Source organism: Triticum dicoccoides, chromosome 2B (genome assembly GCF_002162155.2).
Source record: "Triticum dicoccoides isolate Atlit2015 ecotype Zavitan chromosome 2B, WEW_v2.0, whole genome shotgun sequence".
NCBI classification, from domain to species: Eukaryota; Viridiplantae; Streptophyta; class Magnoliopsida; order Poales; family Poaceae; genus Triticum; species Triticum dicoccoides.
The window spans coordinates 215,658,642-215,674,576 of NC_041383.1; positions in this window are offsets into that span (position 1 = coordinate 215,658,642).

Here is a 15,935-nt window from a genome sequence, read left to right on the forward strand (position 1 = left end):
CGTCGCGAAAAGCTAATCTTCCATATCGCCCCATTTAAAAGTAGCCATCAAGCACTATTGGGACGCGAAGCTTTCGCCCGCTTTAACGCAATACCGCATTACGCGTCTCTTACACTTAAAATGCCCGGTCCACGCGGTATCATCTCATTAAAAGGTAACTTTGAGTGTTCCTCGACCGCGGAAGAACGTGGGACTGCCTTGACAGCCACACACTAATCCGGCTTTGCTGATCAAAGCTCCTAAAACAGGTCACTCAGACCCCGGACACGGTTAGACGAAGTCCGGTATAAATAAACAAGGGGCTTACTAGCTACATAACCATTTACAAGGGGCTGAACGCATGAACAATGAGAGCCAATAAAGCTCAATTTTATTCACTTTTTAAATCATGCTCCGTTTTAAATACATTTTTCGCACACTCTTTTTCCAAACTAAGTTCTTCTCTCTTTACAGATGAACAACGTGCTACACCCGTCCAGGATACAGCACAACGGAGACACAGGCGCAGACGTGCAGCAGGGACCCGTTACAAGGATTCTTTTCAGATTAAGACCCTGCGTAAACCTTTTTTACTGTCTCTTGTTGATACACATCCTCCGGTCTCTTACCATAACCGTGGAGGAGGCTGGCGTTTTGGCATCGGCCGCGTCAGAAGTTTTTCGCGTACCTGGACACTAGGGGCTTAGGGCATTGTTCTGCCCATCATCATAAAGACCGGATACCTTAGGGAGTGTTCGGCGTCTCGAGTTAGGCCTTATATGCATCAGCTCCGAATCATGTCTTTGGTCAAATGTTGGGTTTGCCCGGCTCCTATGTTTTGCTGCCTTACGTTCCGCTCTATCAGCTAACGCGGCACCAGGAGAACTACTGCGATTGTGCCCCAGTTCGGCCGGGTGAGCACCTCAGTAGAGAAAGCCGAAAACTGACTGTCATGATATAGCGAGAGACTGGTCAACCACTCGATCGACCACCGGAATGTTTAGAATTCCTCTACTTTGACGAAGGACCGTTTCCCGGTCAGGCACACACGCGCCCCGAGTTCGGAGAGCGCGGTGCCCCTAGGGGCTATATAGTAGCCCCACCATTGAAATCCTATGGCTAAGTGAAAGTGATAAAGCATTATAGTCCGGTTGCCTAGTTTGCTACGCTATCACCTCCTTCACAGGACCAAGACGTTGGATTAAGTGTGAAAATGCACTTTTTTGCGAACACCCCCGCACCATGTGCGTGGGGGCTGAAGCCGAAGACTGCCATCTTTCAGGTTATATATACATATACGTTAACGGCCGCACAGGAGATGTTTCAATACTTGAACGCACAAGTATAAAAAGCCCTTATATTATAAATATGGTTTTACAAATCATACATGTCATTTGAACATAATGTTTTTCAAGCACTGCGACTCTATTAAGCGAGCGCCCTGCAGGACTTCCTCAAAATAGTGCTCAGCGGGTAGTCGGCTTCTGTCCAAATCCCGGGATGCAACGTCGGTGGCATCCATCTCTGCCAGCATGTTTTGACATGGGCGAGAGCCATCCGTGCACCCTCTATGCATACCGACCGCTTCATCGCCTTGATATGCGGCACCGCATCAAGGACCTGCTGCACCAAGCCAAAATAACTCTTCGGCTTGGGCCTGTCCGGCCACAGATGAGCCATGACATCCTTCATGGCAAGTCCGGACAACCTGTTCAGCTCAGCCCACTCAGCCAATCGATCGGTTAACGGAAGTGGACGCTCCGGACTATGGAATTGAGACCAAAAAAGCTCTTCCATCTCATGATCCTTTTGGCTCCGGAAGTCCATGACTGTGTCCACCGCACTCGCCGCCAAATTCAGATAAGCATCCTCCGCACCCCACAACTGGCCCAACTGAGCATACTTCGGGTCCGTAAGCTTCCTACGCAGCAGAAAGGGCTTTCCAGCCGCAATATCCCCAGCCTGACGCAGCTCCTCCTTTATAGCCCTCATCGCCGAGCGGGCATCTTTGGCTTCGGGAGTGGCCTTCTTCAGGTCCTCTTGCTCCGCTCGGCGTTCTCTTTCAAGAAACCCATAGCGATCGGTAGCATCCTTCAGCTTCACGGCCATTTCGGCCATCTCCTCCCTGCTTCGGCAGTGAGCAGCCTTTTCGGCTTTTAGCTCTTCGGCCGCCTTCAAGGCAGCCGCATCACTCTTTCTGGCTTGCTCCTTGACTCGGGCAAGCTCCGCCCGAAGCTCCTCCATAGCAGTGGCGCCATCTGCATCAAGCATACATATTGTCAGGCGTGGGCATTAGCTCCCTTAACAGGTGACCGCGGAGAAGCCACCTACCTTGTGACTCGTCAAGCCGTTTATTGACCAGCGCGATGTCCGCATCCGCAACATCAAGTTGCCGCTTCAGTTCGGCAACTACATCAGTCCGGCTGGCCACCGAACGCCTCGCCACCTGTACGGGAAGAGCGACACCTTATAACTGAGATTATGATCCTGGCACGCTGTCGTTTTTTCGGCAACATACCGAGTCTCAGGGGCTACTATCTATACAGGGCGCATTCTAAGCGCAAAACTGTCAAAAAGTATGGTCGTTTTTACGTACCTCAAACCCCGTCAGTAAACTTCTGACAGCCTCATGCAACCCGCTCTCAGCGGATGAAATCCTTTCGATCACCGTACCCATTAATGTACGGTGATCTTCTGGGATAGACGCCCTCTTGAGCAGATCCTTCAGCTCCTCCGGCCGTACACCAGTTGGGGCCGAACTCTCCGGCCCCGCCGGACTCGGGGAGACCCTCCGCGACGACACCTCAGGGTCGTCCGCCCCGCCTGACGATGCGGCAGATGGAGGCGTCTCGCTCTCCATCATCTCCGGGCGAAGATCCCCCGAAGATGAGCTCTGCTGAGAAGGGTTGAGATCCGAACTACAAGGTAAGAACTTCGGTTATCCTCAGAAATAAAAACAGGGATGTCCCTTGTTATAAAACTCCTCTTTTCTACTTACGGTTCGCTGGAGGGCCGATTCCCTTGCAGAAATAGTGCGGCCGGGGTTTCTCCCGGCGCAGGACCCTCCGGTGAAGATTTCTTCCCCCGCTTTGAGGCCTTGAGCTCCGGATCTTCGGAAGCGGTCCTGTTCTCCCCCTGGAGGGAAGGATTCTCGATCCCCCCTTTCTTGAAAGCCTCTTTAGCAGAGCCAGTAGTTTCCCTGTTTCCCCCTTCGCCCACTTCTAAAGGCGCAACCTCTAGCATCCTGGCTAGCACGGGATCCGGCGTGGTCTCAGGGAGGGGGCCGGACACCTGATCAGCTTTGCCTCTGCTATCCACTCCTATTCAGGGGAAAACTTTTTAAAAGAGCAAGAATTATGATGAATATACAGATAGGACGTCCGGGCACGGGAACTACTTAGTTGAGTATCCGGGCGATTGCAGCTTAGGCCGGCATCCTCGGTCAAGTCCGGACACATCTCTTGTGATCCGAAGAACAGTTTGTACATCTCCACGGGCGTCGCACCCATGAGGTGGTGGAGAGCTCGCGGTCCCTCCGGATTGAATTCCCATAGCCGAAGAGGGCGACGTTTGCAGGGCAGAAGGCGCCGGATCAGCACAACCTGCGCCACTACGACCAGATTGATCTCCCTCTCTTGGAGGTCTCGCATCAGGCCCTGCAGTATTGGTACGTCCTTGGACGGCCCCCAGTCAAGCCCTTTGTTGACCCACGATGCCAGCCGCTGTGGAGGACCCGGACGAAAGGCAGGTGGCGCCGCTTGCCTGGTGCCCTTGGGAGCGGTGATGTAGAACCACTCCTGTTGCCACAAACCAAGCTCCTCTTGAAAAGAGCCCTCGGGCCATGGAGCATCGACCCTCTTGCTTATAACAGCTCCTCCGCACTCTGCCTGCCGCCCTTCGATCATCCTCGGCTCCACGTTGAAAGTCTTGGGCCACAATCCGAAGTGAGGGGTAGTGCGGAGGAAGGCATCGCAGACAACAATGAAAGATGAGATGTGGAGGATGGACTCCGGAGCCAAGTCATGGAACTCCAGCCCATAATAGAACATGAGCCCCCTCACGAAGGGGTCCGTCGGGAAGCCTAAACCCCGACGGAAGTGAGACATGAACACCACGCTCTCACCAGGCTCAGGGGTGGGAATAACTTGCCCTTGGGCGGGCAGCCTACGCGAAATCTCGCAGGTTAGATACCTGGCATCTCTCAGCTTTAGCACGTCCTCTTCCGTGCACCCACCGGCCCTGTAGGTCGGAGCCAGACATTGTCGAAGGTCCAAAGCACTCGAATCTGGAGCCTTGGGTGTTGGAACTCAGGGCGAGGGGCGGATTCGATTAAGGATTGAAGAAAAGGAACATGCCTTGGTCTCATTATAAAGGGGTAGAATACCAAGGGCCGTCCCCATGACCGTTTGGAACTCGCCTCCGATGGAGGGGGCGTGGCAACGGGCGCGGGTGGGTTACCCACGTCCGTATTGATGAGAATCCTGGAATAAGGGGGCACGATCTCTGCTTCAACAAGACGTGCCAAGGAAACCGCTTCGCTAAACGCGCTGAGGTGGAATAATAAAAACGATTCGAGTAAAGGCTTGGCCGTGGTGTGACGTCACACCACGAAATACGTCAGCAGATTGAACTTGTGTGACAATTATTCTCTCTACGGAGATATGTGGAATTTATTTTGCAGAGCCAGACACTATCCTAGCGTTCACAATCCTCTACGAATTATTCGGAGGGGGAACCCGCCTTGCAATTCCGAAGACAATATGCGCGCCGGACTCGTCGTCATTGAAGCCTGATTCAGGGGCTACTGAGGGAGTCCTGGACTAGGGGGTGTCCGGATAGCCGAACTATCATCATTGGCCGGACTCCAAGATTATGAAGATACAAGATTGAAGACCTCGTCCCGTGTCCGGATGGGACTTTCCTTGGCATGGAAGGCAAGCTTGGCAATACGGATATGTAGATCTCCTACCTTTGTAACCGACTCTGTGTAACCCTAGCCCTCTCCGGTGTCTATATAAACCGGAGGGTTTTAGTCCATAGGAGGAACAACAATCATACCATAGGCTAGCTTCTAGGGTTTAGCCTCCTTGATCTCGTGGTAGATCCACTCTTGTACTACCCATATCATCAATATCAATCAAGCAGGAGTAGGGTTTTACCTCCATCAAGAGGGCCCGACACCCACTGAAATCTCTACTTAAACATGGTGCTCAACGCTATATACTATTTCCCAATGATGTATGGCTATCTTATGATGTTTGAGTAGATCCGTTTTGTCCTATGGGTTAATTGATGATCGTGATTGGTTTGAGTTGCATGTTTTATTATTGGTGCTGTCCTATGGTGCTCTCCGTGTCGCGCAAGCATGAGGGATACCCGCTGTAGGGTTTGCAATATGTTTATGATTTGCTTATGGTGGGTGGCGTGAGTGAACAGAAGCACAGACCCGAGTAAGTAGGTTGTTTGCGTATGGAATAAAAGGGGACTTGATACTTTAATGCTATGGTTGGGTTTTACCTTAATGAATCTTTAGTAGTTGCGGACGCTTGCTAGAGTTCCAATCATAAGTGCATAGAATTCCAAGTAAGGAATGATATGTTATCTTATGCCTCTCCCTCAAATAGAATTGCAATAGTGATTGTCGGTCTAGTAACATAGTCAATTGCTTAAGGGGCAATTCCACAACTCCTACCACCACTTTTCCACACTCGCTATATTTACTTTATTGCTTATTTATCTAAACAGCCCCTAGTTTATGTTTACGTGCTATTTATTATCTTGCAAACCTATCCTATCACACCTACAAAGTATTTCTAGTTTCATACTTGTTCTAGTTAAAGCGAACGTCAAGCGTGCGTAGAGTCGTATCGGCCGATAGGACTTGAGAGAGTATTTGTTCTACCTTTAGCTCCTCATTGGGTTCAACACTCTTACTTATCGAAAGAGGCTACAACTATCCCGTATACTTGCGGGTCATCAACTACCTATTGATGATAGCTTTCCTGACAAACAATTAGCTGTCATTAATGCTTCTCGTACTACTCCTTGGTATGCTGATTATGCTAATTACATTGTTGCTAAATTTATACCACCTAGTTTCACATACCAGCAAAAGAAACAGTTCTTTTATGATTTAAGACATTACTTCTGGGATGACCAACACCTTTATAAAGAAGGAGTAGATGGTGTTATTACACGTTGTGTACCTGAGCATGAACAGGAACAGATCCTACACAAGTGTCACTCTGAATCATATGGAGGACACCACGCTGGAGATAGAACTGCACATAAGGTATTGCAATCTGGTGTTTATTGGCCTACTCTCTTCAAAGATGCTCGTAAGTTTGTCTTATCTTGTGATGAATGTCAAAGAATTGGTAACATTAGTAGACGTCAAGAAATGCCTATGAATTATTCTCTTGTTATTGAACCATTTGATGTTTGGGGCTTTGATTATATGGGACCTTTTCCTGCCTCTAATGGTTACACACATATTTTAGCTGCTGTTGATTACGTTACTAAGTGGGTAGAAGCTATTCCAACTAGTAGTGCTGATCATAACACCTCTATTAAGATGCTTAAAGAAGTTATTTTTTCGAGGTTTGGAGTCCCTAGATATCTTATGACTGATGGTGGTTCACATTTTGTTCATGGTGCTTTCCGTAAGATGCTTGCTAAGTGTTAATCATAAAATCGCATCTCCTTATCACCCGCAGTCTAGTGGTCAAGTAGAGTTGAGCAATAGAGAGCTCAAATTAATTTTGCAAAAACTGTGAATAGATCTAGAAAGAATTGGTCCAAGAAACTAGATGATGCATTATGGGCCTATAGAACTGCATACAAAAATCCTATGGGTATGTCTCTGTATAAGAAGGTTTATGGAAAAGCATGTTACTTACCTCTAGAACTTGAACATAAAGCATATTGGGCTATTAAAGAGCTCAACTATGACTTCAAACTTGCCGGTGAGAAGAGGTTATTTGATATTAGCTCACTTGATGAATGGAGAACCCAAGCCTATGAGAATGCCAAGATATTCAAAGAAAAAGTCAAACACTGGCATGACAAAAGGATACAAAAGCGTGAGTTTAACGTAGGTGATTATGTGTTATTATTCAACTCTTGTTTAAGATTCTTTGCAGGAAAACTTCTCTCTAAATGGGAAGGTCCTTACGTTATCGAGGAGGTCTATTGTTCCGGTGCCATAAAAATCAACAACTTCGAAGGCACAACTCCGAGGGTGGTGAATGGTCAAAGAATTAAACATTATATCTTAGTTAATCCTATCAATGTTGAAACTAATATTGTTGAGACCGTAACCCCGGAGGAATACATAAGGGACACTTTCCAGAACGTTCCAGACTCCGAAAAGGAATAGGTAGGTGGTACGATAAGTAAACCGACTCCAAAACAATTCTAATGGCATTTTTTATCCACTTTGGAATATTTAACAATTTTGGAAAGAAAGAAGTAGTCCGGGAAGGACACGAGGCCTCCACGAGGGTGGAGGGCGCGCCCACCCTTCCTGGGCGCGCCCCCCCTCGTGTGCCTCCCGGACTCTGTTTTCTTGCACGTTACGTATTTTGGTCGGTAAAAATTCATTATATAATCTCCCGAAGGTGTTGACCAACGTATCACGCAAATATCCTCTGTTTTCGTTTCGAGCTGTTTCTGTTACAGATCTAGATCACCATGACGTCGCCCTCCTTCAACAATGAAGACAAGGATGCTTGGCTACTAAAGATAGAGCTGAAGAGAGAAGAACCGGAAGAGCTCAACAAGGATGAAGGGATCAAGAAGGCCATGGAGGTTCAAGCTCCGGCGGTGAAAGAAGAAAACATCCCTCAACCTTTACCTAACTGAAATAGCTAGTTGTCGACTAGGGGGGGGTGAATAGGCGATATTTATGAAAGTCTTTAATACATGAGAGTTTCGTAGACAAACAATATAAACACACTATTCGATTGCAGCGGAAGGTAGACTACCCTAGACAAGCCATAGTCAAGTATTCAATGAAGTGAAAGCATGAAGACTAATAGAAGCTAGGTAGTAAGGATTAGGATGGAAGATAGTATGAAGCCAATCAGAACAAGTAGTCACACAGTGAAGTCAAACAGATAATGCAAGCAGGCAATGACTTCACGAAGACAAACTGAAAGTAAAGAGAAGTAAGAGATAGAACTAGTGGCTTCAGAAGGACAGGGATTTGTTCGACCAGTTCCAGTTGCTGTGACAACTGTACGTCTGGTTAAGGAGGCTGAGATTCAACTCAGAAGACCGTGTCTTCACCTTATTCCCCTTGAGCTAAGGACACTTAGGCCCAGTTCTTTTGCCATAATCTGGGGATTCTCCCAGAATTCGACCCCTACCCAGCTTCTCCCAGAATCTTTGAGCCCAATTTGTTTTACAATTCTATCTAGTTAGGGTCTAATTAGACAGGATTGTAAGACAAATGAGGCTCAAAGATTTTGGGAGAAGCTAGGTAGGGGTCGGATTCTGGGAGAATCCCCAGATTCTGGTAAAAGAACTGGGCCTTAGTCCCCGCCCAATCACTCTGTTAAGTCTTCAAGGTAGACTTCCAAACCTTCACCGACTTCGTTCACCGGCAATCCACAATGGCTCTTGGATGCTCAGAACGCGATGCCTAACCGGCTGGAAGATTCACAGTCCTCAAGTGTAACAAGTCTTCAGATCACGCGGACAGAAAGACTTCAGTGATGCTAAACACTCTTTGGGCTCTGGGTGGTTTGGGCTTTATCCTCACAAGGATTCTCTCTCGAAAGCTTCGGCGGTGGGTTGCTCTCAAACGACAAAAGCCGTGTACTAACTCTGAGCAGCCACCAATTTATGGTGTAGGGGGTGGGCTATTTATAGCCACTGGGCAACCCGACTGGATTTGTCCGAAATGACCTGGGTCACTAAGGAACTGACACGTGTCACAACGGTCAGATTTGAAACACACGCGGCAGCTTGACTTGGGCTACAAATAAAGCTGACTTATGCGACTCAGGATAAGATTTGCTCTCATTGTCTTTGCTCGAAGACATAGGATTTGGTTGAGCATCACTTCAGTCACTCTGACTTTGTTCACTTGGACCCCACATAACAGTGCGGTGGTTCCTATGACTCAACAAAGAAGAAAAAGAAACAACAAAACTGTCGGCGTCCTGGGAATGGGGGTCCCCAGACTTGCCTGCCTGCGGCCCGCGGCGTGGCTCAAAGGAGGCCCAGCACATCCCATCTTCATCAACACAGACTCAAGACCCTCGCGAGGGGCCAAGCCTCGCGGGGAGGACGACAAGAAGCTTCCTCAGGCACAGCCTCGTCAGGCTGGCTCGCGAGGAGGCGGAGAGTTCAAGGCGGGGTACCTCGCGAGGTGCCCATGACGCAAGCCATGACGACCAAGGGCGCCAGTCGGGCGCCAGCCCGCGCAGTGCCCTCCTTTCCTCTTCGGTGCAAAGGGAGCAAGCGCAGGCGAGAGCATCAAGCAAAGGCGTCCATTTCGGTGCAACAAGACCAAGACCAGCCCAACGGCCAGAAGGAAGTCATTGTGGAGCCCAAGCCGGCGTCACCACCAGAGCCTTTGACAGGCGAGGACCAATTTAGTCAGGATAAGTGTACCCGCTGTTCCCCTTCAAAATGGCCAATTGTTGGCGCCCTTCCCGCTCAATATTTGGGAAGAGGCCCGGGGCCTTTGCCTATAAATAGGGCTAGCCACCCACAGGGTAGAGGCATCGAGATAACAAGGATAGAAAGACGCAGAGAGAGAGAGAGAGGCGACTGAACTCCCCCTAGCAGTTCATCGCGCCAGCCAAGAACAGACCCTCGCGAGGCTGTTCTTCCATTGTACTGTTCCTCATCTGCCCAAGAGGCAATCCACCACACCACACACTGGAGTAGGGTATTATACCACAATGGTGGCCTGAACCAGTATAAATCTTGTGTCTCTTGTGCTGTTTAGTTTGGTAGTTTAGGTCCTAGCGATTCGGTGAGGAGCGAGCTAGTAGAGGGTTGAATCTTTGCGCGCACCCCAGTGTTCGAACCTCAATGGTCTGCCGGAACCCGAAATCCGACATTTGGCGCGCCAGGTAGGGGTGCGCCGGAATTTGCCTTCCGTCGTCTCGTTCTTCTCCGACCATCGCATCCATGTCTGACGCTCGACGGGCTCGCGCCGAGCGCCGAGCCGCCCTCGCTTCCCATGTCGCCCAGACGGCTCCCGTCGGCGGGCGCCCTCGCCATTCCCCGTCACCTGCCGTCAACGCCGCCACCGGCCCGGCGGGGAACGGGCAGCAAGCATCGTCCCAGCATTCCCAGTGACCTCTAGGGAGGAGCCGCGCAGCTTCTTCCTCACCCACCCCGTCGCGCCGGCTCCCTCGGTTGTCGCGGCCCTCCTGGGCGGCTCGCAGGCGCCGCCCTCCAGCCGCCACGTCAAGCCATTCGTCCGCCGGGTCGGCGCCGCCTCCGTGAGGCAGGGGGCTCCCTCGGGCCGGACGGAGCCGTCGGCCGGGCTGACCTTCGACTCTGAGGACCACCCCACCAACTCGGCCTGCTTGGGCGCGCTCCCCATGCTCTGCACGCCCACCATCTGCCAGGTGGCCGTCACCAGGACCCTCATCGATGGTGGCGCGGGCCTCAACGTGCTCTCAGTTGAGGCCTTCAACCTCCTCTGCATACCCCGGGAGCGGCTGCAACCCAGCCAGCCTTTCTCGGGCGTCGGAGGCGGGTCGTCCAGCTCCTTGGGGCAGATCCGACTTCCGGTAACTTTCGGCACCTACGACAATTTCCACATGGAGCAGGTCGATTTCGACATCGCCCCCATCGGCCTCCCCTACAATGCCATCCTCGGCTATCCAGCATTGGCCAAATTCATGGCCGCGACTCACCCCGGGTACAACCTCATGAAGATGCCCGGGAGCAACGGCGTCCTCACCGTGCCCGGAGACACCGAAGGTGCGCTACGAGTACTCAATCTCGCCCTCAAGACGGCGCGGCCCGCCGACGCCGAAACCCCCAAGCCCAAGGGGGCTGCGCCGACCAAGAAGAAGCAGTTGTTCACCCAAGACAAGGCGGAGACCAAGCAGATACCTGTCGGCGAGGACGGGTCCACTAACGCCACTTTCACCATAGGCGCCAACCTCGAGCCCGAGCAGGAGGAGGCCCTGGTCAAGTTCCTGCATGCAAACAAGAAGGTGTTCGCCTGGGAGCCCGATCAGCTGGCAGGGATCCCACGGGGCGTAATCGAGCACCACCTCAACGTGTGTCCCAACGTACGTCCCGTGAAGCAGAAGGCGAGGAGGCAGTCCACTGAAAAGCAGGCCTTCATCGTCCAAGAGACCCGCAAGCTAGAAGCCGCGGGGGTTATTCGCGAGGTCCGATACCCGGATTGGTTGGCCAACCCCGTGGTTGTGCCAAAGAAGGGAGGAAAGGAACGCATGTGTGTCGACTTCACCAACCTCAACAAAGCATGCCCGCAAGATCCGTTCCCGCTCCCTCGCATCGACCAGATCATCGATTCCACCTCTGAGTGTGACCTGTTATGCTTCTTGGATGCCTTCTCCAGGTATCACCAGATCAAGATGGCGGTGGAAGATGTGGAGAAGATGGCCTTCCTAACCCCGTGTGGGGTGTACTGCTATACGTGCATGCCGGTCGGACTGCGCAACGCGGGGGCAACCTTTCAGCGGCTCATGCACATCACCTTGGGCCCATAGCTAGGGAAGAATTTGGAGGCTTACGTTGATGACATCGTAGTGAAGTCTCGCGAGGCCAAGACCCTGATACAAGACCTGGAGGAAACCTTCGCGAGCCTCAACGCGGTGAGCCTGCGACTCAACACGGAGAAGTGTGTGTTTGGAGTCCCCTCGGGCAAGCTCTTGGGTTTCCTCGTGTCCCACCGAGGCATCGAGGCCAACCCAGAAAAGGTCAAGGCAGTTGAGGACATGAGCCCACCAAAGACCCTCTGGGAAATGCAGAAGCTCACGGGGCGCGTGACGGAGCTGGGGCGCTTCATCTCCCGATTGGGGGAGCGGGCGCTGCCTTTCTTCCAGCTGATGAAGAAAAAGGGGCCCTTTGAATGGACTGACGAGGCCGACAAGGTGTTCCAAGATCTCAAGAGATACCTAACCAGCCCTCCAGTGATGGTGGCCCCGCGCCCTCAGGAGCCCTTGGTACTCTACCTCGCCGCCACTCCCTACTCCGCTAGCGCAGCCCTGGTGGCGGTTAGAGAGGAGCGTCGGGCCAAGACCACGGCAGCCACCCGAGCCAAGGCAAAGCTGGATAAAAAGGGACTTGCGGAAGTCACCACCATGACTGAGGAAGACCAGCCGCCGCAGTGGAGTGCACCAGGGGCGGGAGTGGCCCTTCCTCCAGGCAACCAGCTTCGGGAGGATCCACCACCTTAGGAGGCACCACGGCTTCCGGAGGATGCCACCAGCACCGACGCCCCAAGCCACGTCGAGCACCCGGTGTACTTCGTCGGCACGGTGTTACGGGATGCGAGGGCACGGTACCCCATGCCGCAGAAGCTCCTCCTCGCGCTGCTGGTGGCTTCGTGCAAGCTGCGTCACTACTTCCAGGGTCATCCAATCAAGGTTGTCTCAGCATACCCCTTGGAAAGGTGCTCAGGAGCCCTAACTCAGCCGGAAGGGTCGCCGAGTGGAACATTGAACTGCAAGCATTCCAGCTCGAGTTTAGCACGACCAGAGTCATCAAGGGGGCCGCGCTAGCAGATTTTGTGGCCGAATGGACGGAGGCACCAGCCCTCAGGGCCGGCGAGGATCGATCCCTTTCCCCAGGAAGCGAGGCGCCAGAAGGCTGGGTCATGTACTTTGACGGAGCGTTCTCCAGGCAGGGCGCTGGTGCTGGGGCGGTGCTCATATCTCCCACTCAGGACAAACTCTACTACGCCGTGCAGCTCTGTTTCCAGCAAGGCGAGAAGGTCGCCAACAATATAGCAGAGTACGAGGGACTGATAGCGGGCCTGAAGGCCGCCGCTGCCCTGGGAGTGAAGCGTCTTACTATCAAGGGCGATTCACAGCTCCTTGTCAATTTCTCCAACAAGGTATACGAGCCAAGAGATGAGCACATGGAGGCCTACCTTGCGGAGGTCCGCAGGATGGAGAAGCAGTTCTGGGGGTTGGAGCTACAGCATGTGCCCCGCGGCACTAATCAAGAGGCCGACGACATCGCCAAACGAGCCTCCAGGAGGCTGCCCCAGGAGCCGGGCATCTTTGAGGAATGGCTCTTCAAGCCTTCGGCCCTACCACCATTGTCGAGCATAGCACAGCCTCGGGTGGAGCTTCCTCAGCCACCTGCCTCGGGAGCCCCGGCCTGTGGCCCGGCCTCAGGAGCACGCCTGCTGCTGACGATGGAGCCTCAGGAGGGGTGCTGGATCATAGAGCTCAGGAGTTACTTAATGCAAGGGACCTTGCCGGAGAAGGAGGAGGAGGCAGAGCGTGTGGCGCGGCAAGCCACAGCGTACTGCATCATGGATGGAGAGCTCTACTAGAAATGACCGAACGATGTGTCCCTGCGTTGCATCACCAGGGAACAAGGGAAGGAACTACTGGCAGATATACACTGTGGAGACTGTGGGCATCATTCATCATCACGGACCCTCGTCTGCAAGGCGTTCCGCAACGGTTTCTATTGGCCCACTGCGCTCAATGACGCTGTCGAACTTGTGAAGGCTTGCGAGGCCTGCCAATTCCATGCCAAGCAGATCCATCAGCCGGTAGGAGGTCTGCAAACCATACCCCTCACATGGCCATTCGCGGTCTGGGGGCTGGATATCCTGGGCCCTTTTCCTCGGGCGGCAGGGGGCTATAGCTACCTCTACATCGCCGTGGACAAGTTCACCAAGTGGGCCGAAGTCGAGGCCGTCCGCTCCATCCCTGCTGGTTCTGCGGTCAAGTTCATAAAGGGCATCGTGAGCCGGTTCGGAGTGCCGAACTGCATCATCACTGACAACGGTTCGCAGCTCACCAGTAACCTTTTCAAAACATATTGCGCTAACCTTGGAACGCAGATATACTACGCTTCGGTGGCGCACCCCCGAAGCAACGGCCAGGCCGAGCGGGCCAATGCAGAAGTCCTGAGAGGCCTCAAGACCAGGACATTCAAGAAGAAACTGGAGGCCTGCGGCAGAGGCTGGTATGACGAGCTTCAGTTCGTGTTGTGGTCCATCCGCACAACCGCGACCAAGCCGACTGGGGAGACCCCCTTCTTCCTGGTCTACGGAGCCGAAGCGGTCCTCCCTCACGAGGTCAGGCGTCGATCCGCGCGGGTCCTGGCGTTCGATGAGACGCTGCAGGACGCCATGCGGGGGATGGACCTCGTGCTGGGGGAGGAGCATCGTCGAGAAGCTGCGCTGCGAGCGGCAAGGTACCAGCAGGCACTCCGGCGATACCACTACCGCAACATCCGCCCTAGAACTCTCGAGGTAGGGGACCTCGTGCTTCAGCGGATCCTCTCCAGGGAGGGACTGCATAAGCTCTCTCCTATGTGGGAGGGCCCATTCAAGGTTGTTCATGTTTCCAGGCCCGGCTCCGTGCACTTGGAGACTCAGGAGGGAGTACCTGTACAGAACGCGTGGAACATCCAGCACCTCCGGAGGTTTTACCCCTGAAAAGGCCCAGAGCCTGTGAAGAAGGCGAATGCCTGCGAAGCTCATCTTTTTGGAAAAGGCCCAGAGCCTGTGAAGAAGGCGAATGCCTGTGAAGCTCATCTTTTTGGAAAAGGCCCAGAGCCTGTGAAGAAGGCGAATGCCTGCGAAGCTCATCTTTTTGGAAAAGGTCCAGAGCCTGTGAAGAAGGCGAATGCCTGTGAAGCTCATCTTTTTGGAAAAGGCCCAGAGCCTATGAAGAAGGCGAATGCCTGTGAAGCTCATCTTTTTGGAAAAGGCCCAGAGCCTGTGAAGAAGGCGAATGCCTATGAAGCTCATCTTTTGAGAAAAGGCCCGGAGCTTGTGAGGAAGGCGAATGCCTGTGAAGCTGTCGCGTTTTGGAAAGGGCCCGGAGCCCGTGAAGAGGGCCAACGCCCGTGAAGAGGGCCAACGCCCGTGAAGCTTGCTTCCCCGAAGAAAGGCCCGGAGCCTGTGAAGAAGGCCAATGCCTGTGAAGCTCGCCACCCGTGACACTCTCACGTAATAATGAGTTGGGGCTGTACACACCCCGGAGTCTCAGGGGTGCCGGCCTTAGGCCCTGGGGCTCCTTCCCACGCCCAGTGGCAGCACTTAGCTTCGCGCTGGTGAGAAGACGTCGAAGACTAGACTAGGTGCCGGACACGGCTTTTTCATTTGCTTTCTGCAGTTGGCTAGTTCATTCCCATTTGGAGTTTTTATCGAAATTGTCGCCGCCTTTTGACCTGTGGTTCTTCGACTTTTTCCACTCTCCAGCCTCGATTTCTCTTGCACGGGGGCTCACGAGGCGGAAGCCCCGGGAGCCCTCGAGAGCGTTCCTGCCCCTATCGCTCAAGTTTCACGGCCCGGGTCCACTACCGGAGCACCCCTCCGGACCATGCCTCACGGGCACCACGACGCGAATACAGGGCCTGGGTCGGTCGCCCCTGCGGCCGAGGCTAGGGATTACTTGTGAATGGGCATACAGCAGAAAGGAACGATACTCGGATAACAAAAACAGTAATATGATTGACGACGTTAACCCAAACGCGCCCCCACGGGGCCACACATTGCTGTCTTTTTGTGCAGGAGAAGAGAAAGGAAATAACAAAAGTAGGCGAAGCACGTCCCGCGCTAGCCCTCTTGGAAGACTCGAGCTGCCTCCGGAGCTCAGGCAGACTCCCTCTCGCGCTTCACCGGGGCGCGACGGCGAGCAGACCCGCTGCCACCCTCCAAGCAGGCGCGACGGCGTGGAGGCTGGCCGTGGCCGCTGCTAGAAGGGTCGCTACCCGAAGAAGAGCTGGTGAAGCTTGAGGAGTCACGGGCGTCGCCAACCGCC